General features: G+C 45.1%; 1 protein-coding gene across 1 annotated transcript in view; it reads right to left on the bottom strand.

Annotated features, from left to right (window-relative positions):
- Positions 1-24,796, bottom strand: part of IRF2 (interferon regulatory factor 2) — a 351,614-nt gene that overhangs the window by 274,293 nt on the left and 52,525 nt on the right. The gene's annotated exons all lie outside the window — the stretch shown is intronic.

The raw sequence follows: 24,796 nt of genomic DNA on the forward strand, positions 1-24,796 counted from the left end.
CGACGGTATCGGAGCGCTTTACTTACTCTTTTGAAGGCACATAGAAATTAAGTGATGTGCCTGGAATCCCAGGGCTTTGAAATGACGCAGAGACACGAACTTGGTTCCCCACGTCGAAAGTCGGCATCTCTGGCCGTTTCGCTTGTGCTACTGCCACACGTTCTCAGTGATTTTTTTAATGTTTATTTACATGGACCTGCCGTGCTCTAGAACCACAATTACTCTTCTCTACAGCAGTGTGTGAAGAATAGCACGTGCTTCCTACATCATTGTAGGATGTAACGTTAATGCAGCCAACAGGATACCGCTGTCGTACTTCGGAACTGCTTTGCATGGTTTAGTTGTAAACAGTACAATTCGTGCCCTGCCAGCCACGCCGGCGCTTTTCATACCCGTCTGCGGGTGTGCATTCACTTGTTTCCACAACACAGACTTTCTTGGAGAAAAGAAGCAAGTGGCCCGTCTGTGATTAAACTTGCAGCCAGTGTTATGCAGATTTGCCCAAGATCACAACAGAGACAGAAGCTGGCGCAGCCAAGGCTAACTCCCAAAGCGTTTCCTTCGGAGACAGACGGGTCTCGATTTCGCACCCCAGGTAGCAGGGAGGGCCGTGTGTAGTTTCACAGCTTGCACCTCATCCCCTGGTCTGGTGTCAAATGTGCAGCCAACAGGATACCGCTGCCGTACTTCGGAACTGCTTTGCATGGTTTAGTTGTAAACAGTACAATTCGTGCCCTGCCAGCCACGCCGGGGCTTTTCATACCCGTCTGCGGGTGTGCCACGGACCAAGTACACATCTTCCGAACACTGAGAACCCTCGTTTACAGTTACTTTTCTGAACGCAGTGTGTTAGGCACTGCGCAGGCACGCGGATTCCACTTGCAGGCTTGGATCAGTTGCAGCGGATCTGTGGGCATTAGTGTGGGGAAGTTGGAGCTCTTTTAGACATCCTTCCGAGCACTATCTCTAAAATGAATGTCTTTGTGTTTAACCAAAACCATCAACTTTCAGCTTGAAACAAAGAAACCTGCAAAACACAGACCCACTCATTTTTTTCCAATACTGGCAAATGTAGCTGATACTGAGTTACTTTTCAAGGGTACAAGACTGTACTTTTTTTGAACGCGTCTTCATTTTGTAGTAGTATGTTCTCAGTATAAAAAAATAGAGCGTGTAAAACTAGATGGCGTGTAGAGATGATGCGAAGGCAGCACTTACTCAAGTTCTTTGATCTTTTCAGCTGGGTCAACCACTAACAGTTGTGCCTGAAAAGAAACTGTTTAAAGTTTTAAAATTATGTTTACAACAATAATGATGGCTTATTCAGCTCGTGGAATCATATGTAAACTGAAACGTCATCTAGTGTATGTAGATTTTTTAATTGAGTGATGGATGGGCTTCATAGTGACATATTCTAAATCTTGATGCTATATTTTCTAGTCAAAAGATTTATCTCCCTCGCACGCATTCCGCTGCCCCTCCTTTCTCCCCCCGCCAGAAGCCTCGCAAAATCACCCCTCCTTTCTCCCCCTGCCCTGCTGCTCACATTCCCCTCCCTCTTCTGCTCCCTTGATCCATTTTGGCTCTCTTTTTATTATACCTCCTTGCAGCTCTTTCACTCTTCTGGCCCCTTGCCTCCTTTTAGCCTGTTTCTCGTTTATCCCCGCTTGTTTTTTTGGTTACACGACATTCCTGGGGATTTACTTTTCAAAGTACAGGCTATCTTAGGACCGTGAAGAGGATACAGCGGGTACACATAACACTGCAGCAAGCATGCTGAAACGCCATGAACAAACGTCCAAAACAATAACATGATAATGTATTTGCACTATTCAGAGCTGCAGGACTTGATTTGGATCCGGATTTATTATGTGAATGTGTTTGTTTTTTGCAGACTCATGTGATTCTCTCACTTGGAATGAACTGCCGAGAGTCGGGAACATGCCTAGCTCGTCGACGGAAGACACTCTTGGTGTCTCTGGCTAATTAAACTACTTCTTATGTACGTTGACCAGAATTTAAAAACGATATCGGGACATTCTGCAAGGATATAAGTAGGGCTACACATTTACATTGACAGAATAACTTAAGCAACCACCTTTACCAACTTAGTGAGCTACTATGGGGAATGATGTGCATCGTTTAGCCACCGTGCCATCTAACTGAATCACCTAGTCGGAGATTTTAATCGCTTCTTGACTGTCAGTATTTCCATCAACTGGGGCTTGCATTTACAGTATTTCAGTTCTTACAACTGTATTGTTGCAGATACCCTGAGCTGGGTTGCAACAATCATTTAAATGTTCAGAGAACATGTACAATTATCAGCTAGGAGGTTGAAGACTGTTAAATCTAAAACCCGCATTCTGGGGTAAGAGTCATTCTCCACGGCCGCCAAGCCACATCAAAGGCTTCCGCTGCCCCGGCATCAATCACCCTCCCCCAGCGCTGCCCCGCCCCTGCTTCACAGCCATCTGACTTATTCACGGTCGCAGGCCGTGACTCGACAGTCCTGCAGTGCTTAACTCCCTCCTCCTCCCTCGCCAAAGAGCACCCGCCCCCGCAATGGATTGTATCCTGTGTGTCTTTTGCGCTTCTTTTGGATAAGCTGGCTTTAATGTATTTGTTTTTTCTAGAATGGGTAAACTTGCACTGAGAATCAAAATTGGGCAGATATAAGGTTTGCATTACTACCGGATTGTTTAATCTGATCCCACTTGTGCCTTCCAGTTGACATTATCACAAATTCTTACCAAAGCTAAAGATTTCAGTTGGATTGATGAAAACACATATACATTTTTGACATCTGAATACCCTAAAAGACCACACATTTACATGTTACCCAAGATGCATAAGGACCCTGTGGATCCCCCATTCCGACCCATTGTGGCTGGATGTGGGTCACAAATGCAAAAACAACAGTTGATGGACAGAATGCAGAAAAATGTCATACATTCACCCCAGTACAGAGACCACCACCACCACATCCACCACCACCACCACATCCACCACACCCACCACGACCACATCCACCACCATCACCACCACCACCACCACATCCACCACCACATCCACCACCACCACCATATCCCCCAGATCCACCACCACCACATCTATATATGTGTGTGTGTGTGACCACACCCACCACCACTACATCCATCACCCCATCCACCACCAACACCACCACCCCATCCACCACCACCACCACCCCATCCACCACCACCACTGCATCCACCACCACATCCACTATCACCTCCACATCCACCATGACATCCACCATGACATACACCACATCCACATCCACCACATCCACATCCACCACATCCACATCCACCGCATCCACATCCACCGCATCCACATCCAACGCATCCACATCCAACGCATCCACATCCAACGCATCCACATCCACCGCATCCACCACCGCCAATAGGTCTCGCAGTAGGAAAGTTGGAGCTATTGGTTTTGTAAATGACAAAGCCCTTTATGTATTTAAAATGAAAACAAAAATAAAAGGTATTGTTATTTGCAATTGTAATAGCTCCAACTTTCCTACTGCGAGACCTATTGGCAACAATTGCAAATAACAATGCCTTTTATTTTTAAAACTTAAAGGGCTTTGTCATTTACAAAACCAATAGCTCCAACTTTCCTACTACGAGACCTATTGGCAACGCCAGTGCTTGTTTTTATTGTAAATGACATGCCTTTTATTTATGTTTTGGTTTTTGAAACATAAATAAAAGCCATTGTCATTTACAATGCCAATAGGTCAAACTCGTGAAAATGCGAGACCTATTGCATTGCAAATGCTTGTTTTACGCTGCCTACTCATAGGATAGGTTATAGGCCCTGCCTATAACACTTCCTGCTCACATTGAGGGGTGTTTGCGCTGCATCTTGCACTGCCTGCCTGCTCACAGTGAGGGAGGGGTGCAAAGGCAGCATCTTACACTGCATGCTTAGCGCACGAGAGGAGCAAATGCAATGTTGGCACTGTATCTTGCTGTGCGTGCTCACCGCTAGAAAGCTGTGCAATCCCTTGGACACAGGCACTGCATCTTACAGTGCAAACTTACAGCATACTTCTGAAGAGGCATCGCGCCCCACGCTGCTTGGTCACGAGAACAGACGTGCAAACTGCACATGGCACTGCAGTTTTAGATGCCAGATCACGTGCTTTGAAAACCAATTAAAAATCTCCCTCGGTTCCCAAAAAGCCTTAAACGGCCAAAGAAAACCCCCCTCTCTCCCATCACTTAACCTGGCACTAACCCCGCCAATTTCTAAGCTCAGCTGATCAGGTTTAGTGGGAGGTTCCCAAAGGTAAGTGCTCAGCATGGGAGGCAAGGCCTTTTCAGTGGCTACAGCAAATATTCTAGCTGAACCAAAAGTATTACAATGTATAAAAGCCTTAAAACCTGACTTCTTTCCTCAAGTTACGGAAAGTGAGGGGTGGATCTTCTCTTAGAGAGTGCTGTTTCAGGGAAAATATACCCGTGGGTGTAGTTTGTTCTCTACTGGAGTGGTACGACAGACAAGTCACCAAGGAACTCATCAGACATCATGAAGCATTAAAACTGAACAAGTGTAGCAGGAAACATCTTTACTGCGTCAAACACTCACGCTACAATGTTGCTATACAAACAAAATGCCAGAGAACACATAACAGTTCGAAACCAATAATATACATCAAACTTACACCCCGCATAGTAAGTAAAGTAAGTAAGTAAGTAAAATATTTATTTGTATATGATTAACTAAAATCTTTACAAAATTGAAAAGTGTCCATAGTAATTTTTGCTTTAACGCAACAAACAAACAAAAAACAAAAAATAAGGTGCATAAAATTACAGTGATGTTAACAGTTATATGGTTAGCATCATAGGATTAAAAGTTCATATGGCATGGTTAAGTCTCTTTCTTATTAGGTCAAAGAACTTCACAACTTGACAGTTCAATTTAGTGTCGCTAGTAGAAAAGCACAATATGGCTGCCTGTCTACAGGTCCGGACGGCATAAAGGTTAAAAAAAGGACGTAAGAGATTGAACCTCAGGTCCTTTATGCTAGGGCAGATGCAAATCACATGAATTATGTCTTCCTTGCCGGTTTTGCACATGCGACACTGTTGTGAAGGGTTATTTCTCTCCCAAGGTGGAAGATGTGGGAGTATGGGAATTACACCAAGTCGTAATTTTAGGAATTTTTCTTTAACGTTTATTTTCATGCCAATACTGAAATACGCTTGTGGCCGCAGTTTTTCATAGGCTCCCACCGTTAGCCATCCATGTGCTCGGTTTGCTAGGTCTTTCTTGTCTTCTATCGTTGAGATGATGCTAGCTGATTTTTTAGCTACTTTTTTAAAGGACAAGAGATCTATTGATGTTTTCCAGGTTTCAGTCAGGCCTAGAACTTTGAGCGATTCATATAAGTAGGCTCTCGGCGCGAGGGTGCGGTGCCGAAGTAGTTCTTCCCATAGGTTTGCACATAGAGATCCAGCATCTGCATTGCGAATTTTATGCCAGTTTGTTGCATACACGCTCCGCCTCTCTAGAGTTTGTTTCAGGATACCGAATTCTAGTCGAATCTGAGCCGGGGAAACGTACTTGGGAAGATTGAAAATAGCCCTGTATGAATTGGCAATGAGAGTGTCCAGTAATGCCGCGTCCTTACCATGGTGTGATTCACTCCCATATGTGAGAGTCGGTTTTAATTTGGCACTCAATAGATCGAGAAGAGGTTTCAGTGTCAGATCGGGTAATTTACCCTTCAATGTTTTTAGAGCCATATAAGTCATTATAGCCTTCCCTCGCAAAGATTTAAACTGCGCCCTCGAAGTGTTATTTGAGTCCAGGATTACTCCCAGGTACTTATATGTGGTGACCTGGTCAAGCTTTTCGCCATTCAAGTACCAGCAAGGGTTCTTTTTTTTCTTATAGTTCACAGTCATCACCTTTGATTTATTGAAGTTTATTTGTAGGGCATTTTTTTCTGAAAAGGCATTGGTTATGTTCAAAAGATGTTGGAGGCCCATTGGAGTCCGACTTATCAGCAACAGGTCATCCGCATATAACAGGTTTGAGAGGATGATTTTCCCTAGTTTTGGTGCGTGATTGGAGCATTTGTCTAGTTGCCCAGGTAAGTCGGCTAAAAAAAGATTGAATAGGATCGGTACAAGTAGACATCCTTGTTTCAGTCCTTTTGTTGTCGTTATGGGTTTTGAAAGATGTGTTCCAGCCCCAAGTTTAATTTTAATCCAGGTGTTTGTGTGGAGCAGTATTAGGACGTCTAATAGGTGTTTAGGTAGTCCCAGTTTGTCCAATTTCATCCAAAGTTTGTTTCGGTCCACGTGGTCAAATGCAGCTGTATAATCAATAAATGAAAAGAATAGAGATGACTTAGTTTCTTTTGCTGCTTCCATCAGCAGTGATAGTGCCATTAGATTGGTTGTGGTCCCTTGGCCTTTACAGAAACCCGTTTGGTTAATTGGCATGATTGAATTCTCAGTTGCCCATGATGTTAACTCCTCCAGGATAATGCCAGCAAAGTATTTTGCCTCCACGTCTATGAGAGCAATGAGGCGGTGGTTGTTTGGAAGCCTCTTGCTACCTTGTTTGTGTATCGGGCTAATGATTGAACCGTGCCAGGACTCAGGAAGGGTCAGTGTGAGTCTGATACTGTTAAACACTGGTGCTAAGGCTGCGCTCCAAAATTCGGCATCTGATTTGTAGAGCATAGGTGGTAGGCCGTTCGGCCCAGGAGCTCCGGTTGGTCGCCCCCTTGATGTTTGTCGTTGGATGTCTGATGGGCGAATTGGCTTGGGCCCTGACTCAGGTGCTTTTGTTAAGTTTTTATCCAATTTAGCTTTATCAGTTTTTAGTGTATTCATGGCAATGTGTTCCCCCATTTCACGGGGATTTGTGGGGGTGTAGTGGTTGAGGTTTACTTTTTTGTTATGTTTTGTAGATGTTAAAGAAGGTTTATTTGTAGTAGCTTTGTCTATGGCCCCATCGTTGTTGAAGTGCTCCTGTAGGTATTTCGACCATACTTCTTCCGTTATGTGCGAGTTCTGACCTGGAAGGTCAGGATTCTGTATTCTTTAACCATTTGCCAGAATCTGGAGCTGTTCGTCTGCTTCCCCTCGTGCACTAGTTTCGTCCATAGATCTTCGTTCCTTCGCTGCTGATTGCCCCATTTTGTCTGTTTCAATTTTGTTTTAGCTTCCCGTAGGGCAGTTTGCAAGCTATGATTTGTGGGGTCCTTTCGCAACTGTCTCAGTAATTGATTTACTAATCTTTTTTGTAGTTTCATTTCTGGACATGAGTGAGTCCCACCAAGGGGCAACTGTTGGTGATGTAGCTTGGTGGGAACCTTTTTTACCATTTGCTCCCTGATGGTTTTGATGAAAGTGTCCCAGACGTCCGATCCCTTGGATGCATAGCTGGTGGCTTGGGAGAAGAGATTTTTCGCCATGGAGCTAATTGAATCGATGTTCTCGGCGGTACAGCGAAGCCGCCTTAAATTTGGGGCAATGTCTGTGTCGAGGCCTGTGAATGTTTCAAGTCCCAGATGGGAAGTGGCACTTATTGTGGCCTCTTGTGGCAGGTGATCACTGAGGTCGGTCGTACCTATTCGAAAGGACTTTACCCGACAAAGCATGTTTAGCGATGTGAACATGTAGTCGAGATGGGAAGATTGATTATTCGCATGAAAGGTGGCAACTGGTGGATCATCACCAGGGTAGCGGCCATTCAGGGCCCTTAAGTTGAGTTGTTCCAAGTGACGAAGTAGAAGTTTTGAGTGCTTCGTTAAGTTCTTGTTTTTTGTGTGGCCTTGTGTCGGCACGGCCCATGCAACGTTCAGGTCCCGAGTAAGGTCGCTAGGTTGCTCTTTATTAATTAGGAGCATGTTGAAGTCCCCTGTCAGGATGAATGAGTCAGACTCGCTTTCCTCCGTTATTTTTTTCATCAGTTTGGCTAGGTCTTCGCATCCCGCATAGACCCGGCTCACTTAAAGCCGGTTAAGTAAAGTTTAATGATAATCATTTTTGGGAGAGTGGAACGCGGGCGGGGGGGGGGGGGGGGGATCCTTTTTACAGTGCTTTGTTGTATATTCTAAATGTCACTAAGCAAAACACTAAAACAAAAAAAGAAACATAAACAATGTGTAGAGGCCCTCAAGTTAACCTACTAAATATTTCCAAACCGTACAAAAGGCTAAAGTGTTCTATTTTAAATCGTGGTTTTGGGTGGCCAAAAACAGACCGAAAGTCTGTGATAGTGTGATGTTTTGGAGTGAAAATCGGCACTTTAGAAAAGAAACAAGGGCAGGCTAATGAAGCGCTAACAAGCAGAGAAGGACAGATTGAAATCTATTCGTAGGCAGCATCTGTGGGATGTAAAACAAGCACAGCAAGCTGGCAAAGTTGTGTTCACACCGAGGCACGCCAACAACAATTTAAATTTTTTTTTTATGTACAGCTCGCACATGATATTAATTACGAAAACTCTTTAAACAAATTTATTGAGACTGGTATGCACTCTTCATCACTGATCTTTATACTGTTAATGCCGAACACCACAAACTAAAACACGCTTTGCTCGGGGTACCATGCGCCCCTAAACAAAGTGTTTTTCAGGTAACCAATGTACAAAATGTCAAATCTTCATGCCAAAGCCTTGTACACACCCAGATATTGCAAAGCACGTCCAAGGAAGGCAAGCCTCAAAGTCAGAAGACTACTGTCACAGTTTGATGTGGGTCTTGAATTACGTTTTAAAAGTTCTAACTTGAAGGGGCAGTGGTTCAAACTGTTGATGCTTATCCCAACTGATGAGGTAGGAGGTATTCAAGTTATGATGACAATGACTGTTTCAATGTTATTCTTTAAAAGGTGAAGTCAAACTTTTTCCCCTGAGTATTTAGCCAACTGATAGCAGTAGCAAAATTATATTTCAGCTATCTGCCTTAACAAATCAGAGGTAAAAACAATTCAGAGGTCGATTATGACAAGGATGCTGATTTGAATTGTTTAAAAAAAAGCAGAACTCAAACAAAAAAAGAAAATGACAGCAGCATAATATTCAAGAAATTGCGGCCTGGAACAAAATAATCCACGCAAGCCAAAGGCTTTGGTTAAAGTTTATATTCCTGGCAGTAGGCACAAGGAAGATCACACTCAAAAGGTGTGTGGCTGTGATTCCCTCTAGCCATCTTCCCGAACAACAAACCTTCCATCAAATCCAAATTTATGCTACAGCAGTACTGAGGCAGGATTCACATATGACACACCACAACCAGTCATGTCTTACTGATTCTAACTGTACCATCGCAGGAAAAGCCAGAGGCTCATCCTGACAGCTCAAATAGGAGGAAAGAGAAGATATGAGCGAGACAAGTTTCAAGACATTGATAAGGTGAGCTTTGAAGTACTTGGAGTTGCCACAAGGAGAGAAGAAAATGATGTTGCCGATGTGGACTACTCAGCTCATCCGGACCACACTTTTCAGTGCCACACAGAAGGGTGTCTTGCTTCACCTTAGACTGGTAGAGGTCTACCACAGTGGGAGGGCTGGGATGCCAGAGAAAAGCAGGAAGAGAATTAAGACCCGAACAGGAGGTGGCCAAACCAAGAAGGGTGTGGTTGCAGTCAGAAGCCACAAGACACTGAGGTCCAGTAGAAGACAACAACAAATCTCCGAAGACTGAAAAGTTGTGTGTGTTGCATACATCAACTGATAAGGTACTCCTGACAATTAAAATTAAAGGACGATAAAGTGAGTCAGAGGGGTAGGGAAAGCAGCGAGACCAAGCACCTAGTGAAAAGAGCCAGGTGTTAACACACACCAGCAAAGGACAGGATAGCAAAGGAAAATACATGACAGCGAAACAAAGAAGGGGACTTCACCAAGCAGTGTCAGGATTGAATCAAGTGACTAGCAAATAAAGATAACGTTCATAAAATAAAATGTGTTTATTAGATGCAGATTTGTTAAATGCAGTGATTGGTGAGATGCGAGGACAATGCGTAAGAGGTGGTATTCAGCAAGACAAAAAGCCCTAGCCCATTATTAAGATCAAAGTAGCACTTACATTATGCAGAAAAAAATAACACAGGATAAGACATTCGATATTGCCAGTCACTATGGAAAATCAATATTCGAGGTAATCACCAGAGCTGCTATAAGCTACATATTTCTCACAACACCTCTTTTCTTCCATGGGCACTCAAAACAGTCAGTAAAGTCATCGTTTCAGCGGATTCAGTGTCAGGAGTCTAAATAAACAAGAATGTGAGAGAGAGATAAATCAAGTGTGAGAGAGCAGAAAGGAGTGGGGCTAGGCTGCAGCCTCAACAAGCTCTCGGCATTGCGTGGTGGGGGGCGGGGGGTGGCAGGGAGCGGATTCCTTTGAAGTTTGATGGGGGGGCGGGGGAGCGGATTCCTTTGAAGTCTGATGCCGAGGCTCAGACAAATGGTGTGCGATGTGGCTGGCGATGTGCACGCGCCTGGCTCACATGAACTGTACCTAATCCGCAGTTTGGGTACACATTTGCAAGCCTTACTATAATCTCGCCAAGCAAGCATTGCTAAAGCAATGCCTGAGGCTCCACCTAAAAAATGATCTGAAACCCTTAGTCCAGGCTGTCTTCAACTAAAGGCCATGTATTTGGGGGCAGTGCTATGGAAATATATATAATGGGTATTTGCTTACTCTCATCGACTGGACTCTAACTTCCCCTAGCAACACAGCATCCAGACACTATGTTTACCAATAGAGCACACATGCAGCCGAAAAGTGACATGTAACACTTTATTAAACTCCTTCACAAATACTTAAAAAATGTCTGCGCATCTGAATTAGATAAGCAATGCCGATTCTTACTTGCAATGGTTCTAGATAAGCAATTGATAAGATTAAATAATCAAACACCACCTGATGCCTTCAATTAGGGTAAATACATTCATATTCACAAAGAAAAAATGGTGGCTTAGAATACCAGTCGCCCTCAATTTCATTATGCATCTAGAAACATAATCTTAAAATATCTATAACTATTTTAGGGCATTGACAGCAGAAATAGAAATAAATTTAGATAACAATGCTCCCTCAAAGAGACCCAGATTCTCAGGAATGGATGAAACAGCCCATATCAATTTAGGGGATCGGGTTGACTATCTCAGACTTGGCATCCAGAAAGACATCTGGAACTGATGGATTCCCACATGAGTTCTATAGCATGTACAAAGATAATCTAGTCCACACAATAGCCACTTTCTATGCAGCGATATATGATAAGGGACAACTGACCCCCCACGATGAGGGAGGCATTGACGGTTTCACTGCTGAAGCTTGGGAATAAAATCATACAAATGGTCTCATATTGACTGTCATTGATACCGAATACTGACAGATTAAAAAAATCCTAGGGAAAGTCTTAAGGCTGCTGCTGTGCAAGTCTACACTGGATCACAAAAATCAGGTTTTTTATCAAGCGTAACAATTACTGAATATTAGAAGCCAATTTCAGCTACCTGGAGGGGCTTCCTGGAAGTGGTGAAACTCAGCAGTATTGGCCTTTGCTCTAGAAAAAGACATAGGATTCCCTGAGCTAGCAATATCTGCTCCCGGAGATCTGGAAATTTGTAAGGAGAATATGGATCTCACAACTGCGAACCAACCCAGAGGCTAGACAGTGTCTACAGGAAAGGAATATCAGCCCAGTGCCATATCAGCAGACAGACTCGCCAGGGTGGCCAGACATCTTCACTACGGTTGTTCTCACAGTTGTAACTTTTGCAGCCAATCAGAGAGCAGTCGGTCAGAAATGGAGTAGAAAGGTGGATGGCAGCTTGCATGTAATGTCACTCCATGCATATTACATTTTATTAGATCAGGCTTCTCCAACAAGTAGATTGTGAGCTACTAGTAGCTATCCAGCTACCTGTAAGTAGCACTCCTGTGTGCAGCCTCGTCAACTAAATTTGAAGCTAGTGTTGATCGGTTAAATTAATATATGAAAGCCAAAATTGAAAAGCATGTATTTGAGACAAAAATGTGTGTATTTGCAAAACTCATAAGCTCATGTGTGGAGAACAATGGTTGAATTTCCAAAATATATTTGAAGCTGATATTTGATTGAGAAATCAAAAAGGTGTTGGGAAGATTTATTAATACTATTAAATTGTGCACCTGTGGCTGTTACGTATTACACATGTAGAGGCATTCCACATTGACAAGGCATTTTTACATTGCTGCTAGCAACCATGCTTGATGCAGGAGGGCGGAGCTTGCCTGGCGCTAAGATGGTCGCGCTCTAGGACAGCTCTCCTGATCGCCACCAATTATCCTACATAATCCTTCTTTAAATCCTTCGTATCCTGTTGCTGAGTGGGAGAGTATTGTAGAAGCTGATTCACGCTATCCAGGAAGCTAAGTACCGGCCGAATTGCAGACGTTACTCCGAAGCTACGGTTTGTGGCGCACCGCAAGGCGAAGGAGCATGGGAGGTTCCCCGGCCCCGTGGAGGCTCACAGCGGCCCTGCCACGTTAGCGCTCTTGGCCCTGGAGAGGCAGTGCGGAGAATCCATTGGAGACCGGCGGAGGTGTGCCAGAGGCTACACAGACTGGCGTCACCGTGCAGCGGGGGTCGCGATCTGTCCGACGGAGTTCCGCAGCTAATTAAGTACCTATGCCGGGGACTGCAGCTGCATCGACGGGGACAGGGATACGCGAAGTTAAGAGGAAGGACAAAAAGTTTTCCAGTAAGCAGCTATCAGCAAAGATAACACTGCGGGGGCATGATCTCCGGCGCGGTTTCCCAACCGAGCGGCAGCTTCAAATACTGACTGATTGGCTCGGGGCTGCAGTGGACCTACATGCGCTGCAGTGCGGTGATTGTATCTACTGGGAGAAGGCTTCAATAAGTGAGCAAACCGAAGGGTGAGCGAATCTTGCCTGGCTACAGGGGGGGGGGGGTCGCTCGGTGATCAGGCCTTCCCCCCCGTCCACCGATGCAATCCGGCACACTCCGCAGCTTCTACAGCCTAGATGGGGGAAGGGTCAGGCGGTTGAAGTGATCCCAGCGGTCTGTGACCCTGCTGAGGTTACCCAGTCCTGCCTAGCGCCATTTGATCAGGAGTACTGGACCTTCGCTTCTTCCATTGGTGCGCTGCCTTGATGTGTGCGAGCTGCGGTGTCCCGTCGAAGCCAGCTGCGACTGATCAGAGGGTGCGCAAAGGTCCTTCAGCGCACTCTTTTTAAAAAAAAATATTTTTATTAAGTATTTTTCCCCCTTTTTTCAGCATGTACAGGGCACAACAAAATACATAAGATATTAAACAAATAATATGGTTTCACATACTGTGGTTACATTCATTACATTTGTGAAATACTCTTCTATTACAAAGAAAAAAACAGTACAACAATAAACAGGCAAGTTCAAATCTCCAGCTAGATAGTGCTTCCCTCTTTCCACCGTTTAATAGTTCCCAGATTTGCTCACCTATCTTTCTTCCCTTTTCCCCTTTCTTGCATAAATTGCGATCTCCAGAATATAAATAGACAATAGCTTGGCTAGCCATTGGTGATATGTCGGAGGTAAAGGATCAAGCCACCCTGAGGCTATACATAACCTCAAGACTGCCATAGCAACAAAAATGAAGTAACCGCCTACCATCTGTCTGTCATTATTATTAACCCCCTAAGTTTTATCGAGGGTGCCAAAATAATCTCAGTTCTTAGCACTCTATGCATAAACATCTCAATATCTTTTTGTATTGATTGCAAATGAGCACATGTCGAAAAGATATGTATTAAATCAGCCTCTACACTTCCACATCTAGGACAGTTAGTGCCCGATATCCCCCCCATTGAGCAATTCTCGCAGGCGTGTAATATAGAGGATATAAAGTTTTATAATGTTGTGCCTGGAGAGATGCTGAGCACAAAATCCTCTGCCCCATATCCAATGACAGGTAAAAACACTCTTCCCCTATATCTTGCTTAGTTGCCCATCTAGCCGCACTCCTTTCCATATCATCCTGCTTTGATTTTATCAACTCAAAGTAAAATCTCTTAATCGTGCAGTCTAGGCCAGCTTGAATAATATCCATAAATGGGTTTTTTCCAAACCCTGCCGGACCACCCCTCTTTGTGATAATGGAACTACTCACTTGTAGATATTCAAAGAATTGACTCGACTCTAAGCCATACCTTGCCTGTAGCTCCGAGAATTGCATCATCCCTTGTGGACCCATAACATCACCAATCATCCTTATACCCTGCCTCCCCCATTCTCCAAATACAGAGCCCGAGAAAACTTCTAGGGGGAAGAGTAGGGTTAGTACTTATCCTAGTGTAGATATTATATTTACCGAGGCCAAAACTCTTAGTGAATGATTTCCAAATACTATATGCTGCAAGGATCGTCTTGAATCGTGTCCTATTAAAGTAACTTGCATCAGTGTATTTCAAAAATAAATTCTCCGCTTCTGCCCCCATAACTAACCCATATATTGCTAACGTGCCAAGCTTGTCCTGTCCCTCTGCCTCTGCTCCCCCCAGAAGGCCTGCCATGTACTGTAATGTAGCTGCCCAATAATAAAGTTTTAAATCTTGCAGCGCCCACCCCCCCCTAGCCCGGGGGAGTGGCATGAATCTAAGAGCTCTCCTTGTCTTTCCCTTAGCCCAGATAAATCTATTAATCATATGCTCGCATCCCTTGAACCACTTTGCTTCAAAGAGCAGTGGGATTGCTCTAAAGATATATAAGAACTTGGGTAAGATCATCATCTTCACTATATTAGTACGGCCCACAATTGAAAGATGTAAGTTCTCAAATCTGTCTAGTTCCTTCCTTACTTTGACCATTATTGGGGCTATATTTTTTTCCACTAATGTACCTAAATCAGAGGTAATAGTTACTCCCTGATATACTCCTGCCTGAACCACTCGCTGATCAGAACAGTCTACCTGCTGGTTTTTTAGGTCTCGCCTGTCGATGCGCATGCGCATCGAGCAAGGCGAGAGTATTGCGAGTTATCCACTCTTTATCCACACTGCAAGGAATCGTGGCGATTCCTTGCAGTGCCCGTGACTTTTAAGGTCAATGCGCATGCGCATTAAGCTTATGCGCATGCGCATTGACCTTAAAAGTCACGGGCGCGTGCATGTCCGTCTTTGTTTACCCGCTCCGCCCCCTCCCGCCGTGTCGCCTTGCCTACTCTCTTCCACAGCCTCCCCCAGCTCCGCCCCCTCACTACTTGATTGCACGGCCGCTAGGCCGTGCCTCCCCTACTCTCCTCCCCCCTCCTCCTCTCCTCCCCTGCCTGCCTGCCGCTAGCCTTGCCTACTCTCTCTCGCACCCTCCCCCAGTTCAACACTTTGGCTCTCTCTACACAGCGAATGCATTGATTCTACACCTCAACCCTGGTTTTCTGTACCTCCTCTACAATCTGCTTATATGCCTCTCTGTGCCTTCTCATCACACCCGGCCTCTGTACATATAAAGCAGTGACACTCTGTAAAGACCCATCACTCGGACTATCGAACTCTTCTTTACTTTCGGTTACGTAGTTCCGTACATTTTTTACATCATCTGCATAGATGCCAGGCATCTAATTCACCGTCACCCAGTACCCGACCTGCTCTGCAGACATCCATTAGGACCAAAACACTGGACAGACCCTGCACTATGAACAACGTGTGTGCAGCGGGGCCACCTCAGCACTCAAGATCTACAGCGTTATCAGCACTCAGACACTGTACCTTCCTGGCAGCGAGTGGCTGCTCGGCTTTCCTCTTCATTTTGCCGTTGGATGTTTCTCTGCTACTCGTCTGTGAGCTGTTCCTGCACAGCACACTTACACATGTGAGAGCCACACTACCATGCTGCTAGTATAACCCCGCCTTCCCTGCCAAAATTCCCACCCATCACAGGGGCTGGGGAAAATATACTGTAGTTTGATTGGTTAATGCGAGTGGAAACTTAGCTCTCCATTGGCTAACAGGTCCTTCCGTGGCCAGGCAAACTAGTGTGTTTGCCCCGTAGTAGTTTTTGCCTTCCGTCCCTCTTTCTCTATAACAAGCCATCGAGAAAGAAAACGGCATTTAAAAACAACGTGGTTCATATATAGAGTAATGTGGTTAAGGATGCGGCCATCTTGTAAGGTCAAATTTGTTAATTACAGTGTACCGCCTCTGGTTCCAGAAGGATTATCAGCGATATTTAAACCATAAATCCTGAAAACGTATTGGTACATATTGTATTAAAACATCATTAAACGCCTTATTTAACAATTATGAAACTGAAGGTTGAAAAAGGATATGGAAATTCTTATAATGTTATGGAGAACATCACTGGTTGATTTTTAAACAATTTACTTCTGACATATAGCTACTTGATCTAATATACTCTTACAGACATCTATAATTCTGTGGTACAGGAAGATGCTTGTAGTGACGGTTAAATAACGTAGAGAAATCTGCTTACTTGAATTCAAGTATTTATTGTGACAAACGAGCTTGGGGAAGATAAGGGGGAGTGGCAACGCAGAGTAGAAGGGAAGTCGGAATGCCAACATATGGAGTTGACGTCAGTTAAATACAACATGAGAATTCCACTATTAAGTGCTTGAAATAACCAATTAAATGTGAGCACGTGCAGTAAATAAACAGAACAACGAGACCTACAACATCTCCCTTTATAAAGAAGCGATTAATTAACTATATAATCCTCCAATGCTTTGGGTAACTTTGACATTCTACCAAAACTGGTGCAAGTAGCCTCCCAACCTTCATGACAAGTTAGTAACATCTTCATTTGCTGTGGTAAGCATGGGGACTTCTTTCCTGGACACAACATCACTCAGTTTCCTCAACCTCAACCCCTCACTCACCCTCACTCACCCTCACTCACCCTCACCCTCACTCACCCTCACCCTCACTCACCCTCACCCTCACCCTCACCCTCACTCACCCTCACTCACCCTCACCCTCACTCACCCTCACCCTCACTCACCCTCACTCATCCTCACTCACCCTCACCCACCCTCAACCCCTCACCCTAACTCACCCTCACTCACCCTCAACCCCTCACCCTCACTCACCCTCAACACCTCACTCACACTCACCCACCCTCACCCTCACTCACCTTCAACACCTCACCCTCACTCACCCTCACTCTCACTCATCCTCACTCACCCTCACCCACCCTCAACCCCTCACCCTCACTCTCACTCATCCTCACTCACCCTCACCCACCCTCAACCCCTCACCCTCACTCACCCTCACCCACCCTCAACCCCTCACCCTAACTCACCCTCACTCACCCTCAACCCCTCACCCTCACTCACCCTCAACCCCTCACTCTCACTCACCCTCAACCCCTCACCCTCACCCACACTCACCCACACTCACCCTCACTCACCCTCACTCACCCTCACCCTCAACACCTCAGCCTCACCCTCACTCACCCTCAACCCCTCACCCTCACTCACCCTCACTCACCCTCAACCTCATGCTAAAGATTTACAAAAAAACCCATAAACAATTCTAAAAGCACTAACTCTAATGCTGCGAGACCTATTGCATTTCTAATGCTTGTTATTATCTGCGTCTTTGAGATATTCAGTGCCTACCCTGAAACCTGACCAAATCTCCGGGCCTCAATCTCTACATGTTCTATAGCCTCTGTGGGATTAGGTGTTATCACTGCCACATCATCGGCATATGCAAAAATCTTGCATTGACCCATGCGAGTGGGCAGCGGAGTGATGGTTTCACACATCTCCATTCTACGGATCAATGGGTCCATATACATTGCAAATAAAAGCGGGGAGCACGGGCACCCCTGCCTTGTACCTCGCTTTATTTGAAGTGGCCGAGTTGCTCCTGTATTTATTCGTATAGAGGCCACCGGAGCAGTGTATAGTGCTTGCAGTGCTTTGACATATCCTTCTTTAAAGCGCGCTCTACTTAAAATATGCCACAGATAGCTCCAGGAGACCCGATCGAAAGCCTTTTCTGCATCTAATAACATTACCGCCATCAGGTCTCCTGCGACCTCTGTGGGATCAAATTATGTTATAACCTTTCGCGTGTGATGGGTAGTGCCCCTCCCGGGGATGAAGCCGTGTTGATTACTGCTCACTAAAGTTTCTAATATTCGGGCAAATCTTGTTGCCAGTGCTTTAGAATATATCTTTGTGTCGGCGTTCATTAACGTAATCGGCCTACATGATCCAGGCTCAGTAGATTGTTTCCCCTTCTTTAAAATATTAACAATATCCGCCCCCCCCCCCCCCGCCCCCCACACCTAACGACTCTGGTATAGAGTCCCCTGCCTGCACCTGCTGCATCGTTGTGACCAGATCCTCACCAATTATATCCCAAAAAACCTTATAAAATTTAATTGGGATTTGGTCAGGGCCTGATGCTTTTCCAGAGCGGAGATTTAATATGGCAGCTTTGATCTCTTCTAGCTCCAGAGGCTCCTCCAGCCCTTCAGATTCTTCCTCTGTCAGCCTTGTCACTGGGATACCCTGCAAGTATGCACTTATTTCCCCAGGATCACCGCCTTGTTGGGCATCATACGAAGTAGCATAAAATTTCCTGAACACTTCCCGCTTTTCATCAGAATCTGTGACTAATCTACCTGATGTGTCCCTGATTTCCCTTATCTCTCCTGAGCCTACCTTTTGCCTTGTACGAATGGCTAATGTACGCCCATAAAAATCTTAGCAGCCTTGATTGAGATATCCTCTTCTGCCTCCATTTTAGCCTTCGACACCTTAAGTACATGATCAAGAGATGCCCCTGTTAAGACACATTGATAAAGCTCCTCCTCAGCATCTAGAACTGCCTTGGCTAAGTCCCTATTCCTAAGCTACTCCTCCTTATGTTTAAATGTATTAAAACTTAGGGTCTCCCCGCGAACTCCTGCCTTAAAGACATCCCATACCATACCTGCTACCGCACTACCCCTATTGATCTAAAAAAAAGCCTTAATCCATCGCGACATATGTTGTACATACTTTTCATCAGGCAACAGCCCTCTTTCAAAAGTTCCCACCCTCTCCTTTCTAATCATTATTGGTACAGTTAGTGATCATCACCTGTTGATTTTAAACCTAAGTATCCGAGGAAGCCTTTCTATTTTTGAACAAGAGAGCAGTGAATTAGATGTATAAAAGTGATCTAACCGTACACAGATCGATGTGGGGCTAAATAAAATGTAAAACCATTATTGCCAGGTCGTGTTTTTCCCCATACATCTGAAAGCACATTATTTCTTACCAGACTAAGTAATGCCTGGTATACCCTTTTGTTCCTGCCTTGGTATCTCCCATATGAACCTGGTCCTAGCCCATCTGCTCCGTTAATATTAAAATCACCAGCCAGAATAACACGGGGAGCCCAGGTGGCTAGTTGTACATCTAAAAATTCAAATATCTCCAGATTTTCCTTCGTAGAACCGTACACAACCCCTAAGGTTGTCCACTCCCCCTCCAACAGACACTCAACAAGCGCCCACCTGAACCACTGGTCTTCCAATTTCCTTCTAATTGTTACATTCCTATTTTTAGATAAAATGGCAACACCTCTATTCCTTGCTCCTTGCTTAGAGTATACTTATACATTAAAACCTAATTGGTCCAAGAGGTACCCTTGCAAGGCCATAATAGGTGTTTCTTGCAGAAATATGAAATCTACATTCATCTGTTTAAGTGCAATAGAGACCCTTTGCCTTTTCTGACGATCATTCAAACCACATACGTTCCAGGTCACCAGTCTGACACCCATTAACGTTTTCTAGCAAATTTTCCAGCCCAAGTATCCATAGGACATTTTTTTTCCATTTTCATTTTTAGTCCCTCTTTACTCATCATTTCCATGAACAAAATGATACCGAATGTAGTCAACCACTCCCAGACCCTTCCAGCTCCAGTCTTGTGTTCCCTTAAACTGTTGTGCCCTGTACCCCTTCCCCCCTCCTTCCCCCCCTCCCCTGACAGCCCTCCCTCGGAACCCCCCCCTTTACTGGCAAATAGGTCAATCCTGACCTATATGAGGCAGCCAAGACCCCAGGTTGTCCCCCCTCTCCACCTTCATGAATACAAACATTACGTCCTCCAGCGCACTCTTGAGGGTGATGCGGCTTTGTGGTGAGCTTATTACAGGATCCCGCGTTCCATGGATCGGCAGGTGAGCCGTGTACTCTGGGGTCTTACGGCCCGCGAAACTAGGACGAAACACACGCTGGGCGAGCGCCACCCCGCATCCCTGCCCTGCGTGTCGGCTGTGATCTGGCCCCCGCTGTTGTCCGCATTGATCAGAGACAATGACATCCTGGGGTGCCTGGCCTGCGCTGGCGTGCTGCACTGACCTTGACGATCAGGAGATCCGGACCTGCAGCTCTTGTGCATCAGTCTACTGTCATATGCCAGAGGCCAAGCTGCTCGGTATTTGGGAGCGTGCCCTGTTGGTGCCATTGCTGCCGTCAACCTTTTTTGTGACATTTGCAGAGTAATGCTTATTGCGACTTTGCCCCTCCCCCCATTGCACACTGATCTCTTGTCTCATCGTCCTCCTGAACTGGTGTGCGGAGTTTCGGGCTCTGGACGTACACCCACTGCGGAGTCCACGCACACCGCTGGTGTAAATATGGGCAAACCGGATAAAAACCAGCCAAAGCTTAATTTCGAGCAGCGCAAATCGAAGCGCCATGAGGAGGTGGCAGACTCGGCGATGGCCGACTCAGATGGCCCTACTGATGACCCTGTAAGTAACATTAAACAAATAATCGCATCCATGCAGCAAGGTCTGACAGCTATAGATGCTAAGATAGACACGCTGGCCTACAGGATGGACAGGATGACCGAAAGAGTTGACAAACACGCGGAACGCGTAGATATGGCAGAGCGCCGAATAACCGAAACAGAGGAAGCCCAGGCGGATACCTGCAATGCCCTACGACAAGTAGAGAAGGCACTGGCTGCGCTGCAGGATAGGGCAGAAGATTTGGAAGCGAGGTCGAGGCGGTGTAATCTCCGTATCACGGGCCTCCCTGAATCGACAGCTACAGGCCCCATGGAACTTTTCATCGAACGCCTTCTTACAACGCTGCAAGGGGCTTAACCCTTCTCTGCTATGTTCGTGGTTGAAAGGGCATATCGTTCACTGGGCCCAAGACCTCAACCTGGTGCTCCCCGAGGCCCATTATAGCTAAGCTCCTCAACTATCGTGACAGAGAGGCTGTGCTACGCAGGGCGAGAGAATTGGGCACACTGCAGTACGATGGCTCTTCCCTCTCCCTCTTCCCTGACTTCAGGTGCAGGAAGCCCAGAGGCAGTTTGCCCCTCTAAAGCGCAAGCTGCGAGATCATCACATTGAGTACGCTATGCTATACCCAGCGAGGCTGAAGGTTCTCTTTGACGGCAAACCTGGAACTTTCTCTGATCCACAGTCCCTGCAGAAGGCTTTGAAAACCTGGTAAGTGGCTAGCAAACGAAAGAGAGGCCATGGTGAGGATGCTGGTGGAGATGCCTCGCCGCATACTCTTGATGAAAATGACTGAGCGCAGGTCATTGGGTTCAAACTGTTTCTCCCTTTGCATTTGACAGTACCGTTTAATGTGATGAGACTACCCTGTTTTCCCGGCTCCTGAGGGGGTTCCCTTCCTAACGATGTATAATGTTTGATAACTGTTGAACTGTTGCTCAAGAGGGTACCCTTAGCGTAGTGATCCCGGTAGTAATGTGGACGGTCTTGGTCCCACTCGGGAGTTTCTCCTCTGACACTGATACTACATATATATTTAAAGGTGGTAAGGCGTAGGAAAGTTTAGATTGTGATTGCTGGGTAACATCCGCCCCTAAGCGTTACCTGTTGTTGTCAATAATGTTATGGAGTTTGTTTTGTGTGTTTTATGTCTTTTACGTGAATGCTGAGTTGTGTCTGGATATGGGAGGGTTGTGTGTCGCCTTTGCACAGTTGGGGTATGCATGGCATGGAGGGTGGTGATGTGGGTGTTTAATGGTTTCTTTTTACAGGTCACATGTTGTGGTTCTTATTCTTTGAGTAGGGAGGTGGCACAGTCACTTCATGATGGGTGCGGCGAGATGCTTTCTCGCTTTGCATATTGATTACACTACACTGTGGATCATAGGAAAGTTGAAACTCTTGACATGGAATGTTAGAGGTCTTAATGACCATAGAAAGGTGCGTTGCAATGAGAATGAAATGCACAATGCCTAAACACTGTGTAGCGTTATCGACTAATGTCTATCGGCCATGCCGTAATTATGACATGATTGTTGTCCCCAATTCCAAAACTGTGAGACATAATGGTTTCCCGGACTAGATCATCCCTCCCTGGGAGGTGTTACAGTAGTACTGTTGTTGCTGATATCACGCTATGCCCATTACCCTCCTCCTTCTTTTACAGTCTGACGTTGTATAGAACGTTGTATAGTATATCATGTATGTGGCCTGTGTTATGTATGTGATTGTATTTTATATTCTTGTTCATTTTGCATTTCTCGCAAAAATGTATAAATAAATAAAAATAAAAAATCATGCTCGATGCACTGAAGTGATCTCTGCTGATAATTTCTGCATTTGGTGGCCACTAATGTAATCTTGTCTGATGTGGTAACTACTACAGATGTATAATATTAGTAGCACCGTAGGGTTTTCATAGAACATAAGTAGTTCTTATACAGAAAAGGTTGGATACCCTTATATTATACATTAAAGACGAGTGAAGGCTTCTTTAGCTCTGATCACTGTTGCTTTAGACTAGTTTGAGGAGATGTATGGGTTGGGAGTTAATGAGATCAAATGATGTTTCTATCCCACAAACCTGAGACTGACATAGGAAGAAAAAAGATGGGAAGCAAGCTCTTTCTGCTATTTAGGAGTTCCCATGCAGAACCAGATCTATCTGAAGGAAATATAGGGAAGCTAATGTGGCCCTGAGACTGCAAATCTCTTTATGGAAAACTATGCTGCTGTCAGTAGAAGAGATGATTGCTTTGGGAAAAAATTGTAACGCTGCCCAGACTCTTACATTTTTTTAAATTTACTTCCAGTGTATACTCCGATGAAGTTCTTCAAGGAATGAGTCATTATGTTGGGAGACCTGATTTGGAATGCAAGCAAGTATAGAGTGCACTGGGAATGTTGAAAACACATGCAGAATAGGGCGGAATGGGAACCCAGGGCTTCAAGCTTTAATGTCTAGCACCACAGACACAGTTGGTGGCCCAGTGGTTGGCAGCCTGTCATCTGCCTGAAGTGGGCAGGGATCGAGCCAGAAACCACAGTTACTCAATACATGAGTTCCAGCTACCGAAGACCCTCCCCGTACTGGTACGAGTAGCCTTAAAGTGTTATCAAAATTACATGAATAAGCGGAACACACCATACATTCCCATATTCCTTTAGCTGGGCGTCCCAGGACTTTTTAGCTTTCAGTTGGCCTGGAATTATCAGTACTGGGAGACTGCGGTGTTACCTATACAGAGCACTACTTTGACGATGGACACAAGCCACATCTGAGTGACTGGTGAAGGGAGTACAGACTCCCTAAGAGGCACAGAACCATCACTACAGGGCTGCGTAAAACATGGGAGATTGCTGAACTATAGTCATCTACACAAGAATATAACAATCAATATACGCTATGGGGAGCCATAAGTGGTTAATAACTTGGCCACAGAGATTAATGCTTGGGGCAGCGGAGACCTCCCGGATAAGACTAAATGAAACATGGGAACCAGACCTTCGCACGGGGCTTCATGAGAAAGAGTGGAAAAAATGTAGTTGTACCCTACAAAGCTATCCCGTAATGCTAGATTCAAGTACATGCAATCCTTCCCCCCCACCTCCACCAAATCAGTACTGGACATAGGGATGCCCAGAAGTAGTACTGTTTTGGCGAGACGTCACACACATTTTGACAAAAGGGATGGGATATAAGTGCTTGAATTCAGTTGACAAGCGGTCTGGGGCCACGATCCAAAACAGACAGGATAGGTATGACATTCTTAGCCCTTGAATTGCTATTAGCAAGAGAAGGATCACTATGAACTAAAATCAAAGGCCTGCCCCAGACTGCCAAATGGCATTGGGCGGTAACAAGTTGAAATACAAACACGAGTCAGGCCTCTCATAAGAAGCACAGGACTTAGGATACCGCAATAGCACACACAAGATCATCTGTTAAACACATTCACACATATCATCAAAGATGCTAACAGCCTCCCTGAACACCAAGAACTTAATACACAGTACGCTGGTGGGTAAGTCATTATCAGTAGACAAGACTGAAAATCCAGACCACATGAGTAACTAGAAGGGCTCGATTCACCCTATAAAGAATCATTAACAGTTAAACTGGGGGCAATCAATCATGGATAGATGCTTAGATGGAAGAGACAAGAGAGCTATTCTGGAGAGGATTCCAAAGACTTTTTTCGCTTGCTTGGGTTCATAAGAACTTTGGATCAACGTGGGGAGTATTTTAGTTTTCTGGTAACTCACTTGGCCTACACAATGCTCCTTTCTCTACCTGGGGATTATCAGGTAGGCGTGGTGCTGTTTGCCAGCGCATTCTTACTAGACAGCTAGTATTTGGTCTCATAAAGGCCACATTGCCATAGAAATTCTTGGCACTGAACAAAACTACTTTGTAAAAGAGCAGACTGCGGTCACACACAATGAAGCCAGCTCACTGATAGGAAGAGATAGCATTTTAATAAAAACAAAAGGTCTAGGTTAACTCAGATGTAAATG

The sequence above is a fragment of the Lissotriton vulgaris genome, chromosome 3_1 (genome assembly GCF_964263255.1).
Source record: "Lissotriton vulgaris chromosome 3_1, aLisVul1.2, whole genome shotgun sequence".
Classification (NCBI taxonomy): domain Eukaryota; kingdom Metazoa; phylum Chordata; class Amphibia; order Caudata; family Salamandridae; genus Lissotriton; species Lissotriton vulgaris.